The sequence below is a fragment of the Schistocerca americana genome, chromosome 2 (genome assembly GCF_021461395.2).
Source record: "Schistocerca americana isolate TAMUIC-IGC-003095 chromosome 2, iqSchAmer2.1, whole genome shotgun sequence".
NCBI classification, from domain to species: Eukaryota; Metazoa; Arthropoda; class Insecta; order Orthoptera; family Acrididae; genus Schistocerca; species Schistocerca americana.
Genome location: NC_060120.1, coordinates 491335836 through 491339259, shown reverse-complemented (window position 1 = coordinate 491339259; position 3424 = coordinate 491335836).

Here is a 3424-nt window from a genome sequence, read left to right as displayed (position 1 = left end):
TTTTCACACAGTGTTTATAAGTGTGCAAATTTTAATAAGCTTTGTAGAAACAGCCATAAAGATAAAGCTGCAAGAAGACAAACATAAGACAACGAAAATGACCTTAGAAAAGACACATAAAGTCACTGAAAGATGTGAACATAGTGTGAGTGTTGCTGATTAAGCACACACATACAATCAATCTACATCAACTATTTGCACTACCCTCAATAACAAGGACAAGATTAAGGAGACAGATGTTTCAAAGGGAGCACCATGGGTATCTAAATAATGGTTTTATATTCTGGACAATGTTCAAAGGTTGCTCCTTATATTGTTAAAAGAAAATCAATTGCACGGTGACACTATTAATGAGAATGTCATTTATAAGAAGGCGAGAATGATTATTGCCAACCTTGTTAAGAAGATGCCAGGATCATCAGTGGCCGAAGATATGTTTAATGGAACCTGTGGGTGGTTTGAGAAGTTTAAGAGAAGAACCGGCATCCACAGCGTTGTGAGACACGATGTAGCAGCCAGCCCCAACACAAAGGCAGCAGAGAACTTCGTCAACAAACCTCAAGATGCTCAAAGATTCTGAAGGTTATGTACCGTATCAGATTTTTAATTGTGAAGAGGCATGTATTCCAGAAAAAGATGCTGAAGTGCACCTTTATAACAGCGGAGGAGAATGCACTGCCCGGTCACAAATCAATGAAAGATAATCTCACACTGCTATTCTGTACCAATGCAAGCAGTGATTTGAAAATTAAATTCCTGCTTGTATACCATTCAGGAACTCCATGAGTCTTCAGGAAGTGTAACGTCCAAAAGTGCAAGTTAAGTGTGATGTGTATGTCCAACAACAAGGCTTGGGTGACCTTTCACCCCCCCCCCCCCCCCCCCCCTTTGTGATTGGATCAATGAAGTGTTTGGTCCTACAGAGAAAAAATATTTGCTTGAGATGCATCGCCCACTCCATATCTTGCTTGTTTAGGGCAATGCTCCTGCCCATTCTCCAGGCCTGCAAGACCACCGCCTTGAAGAATTTCAATGCATCAAGATCCAATCTCTGCCTACTAATATCACTGTTACTCCAGCCTGTGGACCAGCAGATTATTTATACCTTTAAGAAACTCTACGCTAAAGTACTCTTCAAGCATTGCTCCGAGTTGACTGAAGCTACCAATTTCACGCTCAGAGAGTTTTGGAAATATCACTTACACATGACTGCATCAAGATGATCAAAAGGGCATGGGAAGAGGTTACCAAGAGAACTCTCACATCTTCTTGGAAGAAGCTTTGGCTGGAGTGTGTTGCTGAATGTGACTGAGGCATTTGAGTCAGTACCTGTGGAGCATGTAGTCAATGACAGTGTGCCTTTGGCCAAGAGCTTGAGACTAGAAGTGGATAACAACGATATCAATGAGCTTGTGGAAAATCACAGCCCAGAAATGACCACCGAAGAGCTTGGGGAGCTGCAGTGTGTTTCAGAGCAGGAAGCTGTGGAGAGGAGTTCTTCAGAGGAGGAAGAAGAGGCAGTGACAACAAAGCAGCAATCTTATGGTGCAGTAAGATAAATGCAGAAAGCATTGGAATCAGTTGCATCATACATTGAAAATCATCACCCCAATAAAGCAGTGGCTAAACATGCTACAAATTTATTTGTCAATAGTGCTTTGTTACGTTTTTACCAAGTGTTGAAGCATCAACAGAAACAAATGTCTATAAATAGCTTCCTAGTAAAAAAAGGATTAGTTATGTATTGCGAATAATAAAGTACACAATACTGTATGTATAATCTTCTTTGAATAAATGGAATGAATAAGACTAAACTTTTAGCATTTTTCTGCATGTAATGCATTATCGTATTTTATATTAATTTATATGGGATAAAAATGAGTGTTTTGCACTATGAGTGAGATTCTGGAACGAACTATGCTCAATATATGAGGTTCAACTGTATTTTCATTATATTGTTTCCTCTCTTAACACTCATAGCATCAGCACAGTTAGTTATGGTGTTACCAGTTTCAGTACAAAATATTAAGTAACACTCGTAAGTACCTTCACATACTGCAACTTTTTGTATGAGGTCACATCTGCTTTAAAAGGAAATTATCATATGACTCACCAGGTTAGAGTTCACTAGTCACATTACTGCCCCTAGAGGTAGCTTATTATTTTTTGATTGCAAGTTGGAAAGATTATTTTGCTTCACATCATACCATAAGAACACTTATTTTATCACGGCTATAAATAGTCAGTACTTTAAGGTTCTACATCCAAAGCTACTAGCCATGGCACATATTTTGTGTCAACAGTTAGTAGTTGTGCTTCCACTTCCTTGAGTAATCATCACAATACTGTTTACCAAACCAGATTTCCGAGGACACTATTATTTATTTGTCAGTTAAAGCAGATAAATATTTAATTTAATATGAGAAAGCAACTACTTTATTAACTACATACCTCACAAAACCTTACAAACTTGTTTACTTATCTATCACTAAAATACAATGCCTTACATAAGATCGATTTATTTGTTCCTTCGTATTCCCAGAGTTCAAACCAGACTGTACTTAATTACGTATTATGGCCATGTCATCCAACTACAAAATGCTACAGCTGTCAAATTACATTTCTTCACACACCATAACAGAGCATTTCTACTGACCTCAGCAACTAGTCATCGTAGTGTGAAACAATTTATCCCATATAAATTAATGTAAAATATGATAATGTCTTCCAGGCAGAAAAGTGCTAAAAGTTTAATCTTATTCATGCTATTTATTCAAAGAAAATTATACATACAGTATTATGTACTTTATTATTCACAATACATAACTAATTCTTTTTTACTAGGAAGCTATCTACAGTCACTTGTTTCCATCAACACTTCAACACTTAGTGAAAAAGTAACACAGTACTATTGTCAAATAAATTTGGTGTGGGTGTAGCCAACAGAAAGAAGATTGCTGCTTTGCTGTTATCGCCTCTTCCTCCTCCTCTCCACAACTTCCTGCTCTGAAGCACTGCAATTCCACTAGCTCTTCAGTGGTCATTTCTTGTCTGTGATTTTCCACAAGCTAATTGATACCATTGTTATCCACTTCTAATCATGGACAGAATAACAGCATTCACAGGGAAATGCTGAACTACAGCCGCTCATATGTAAGATAGGACTTCACCTATCCCATAAAAGCAGAGTACTGGCATTTTGCTTTGCTTTTATTTTATTTACTTCTGTTATTAAGATCCTTAGTGGTACCCAGTTGTACAACTAATCACCAGTTTACCATGTAAAGAAATGTGGTTAGTAAGCCTTTTGTCCTCCATCCACCTAGAACAATTACTTGTAGATGCTAGTCAAAGTATAATTTAATATCCCTGTGGGAAGACTGTCCTTTGATCATCTTGCTTGTTGGATACACTAAATGATAAC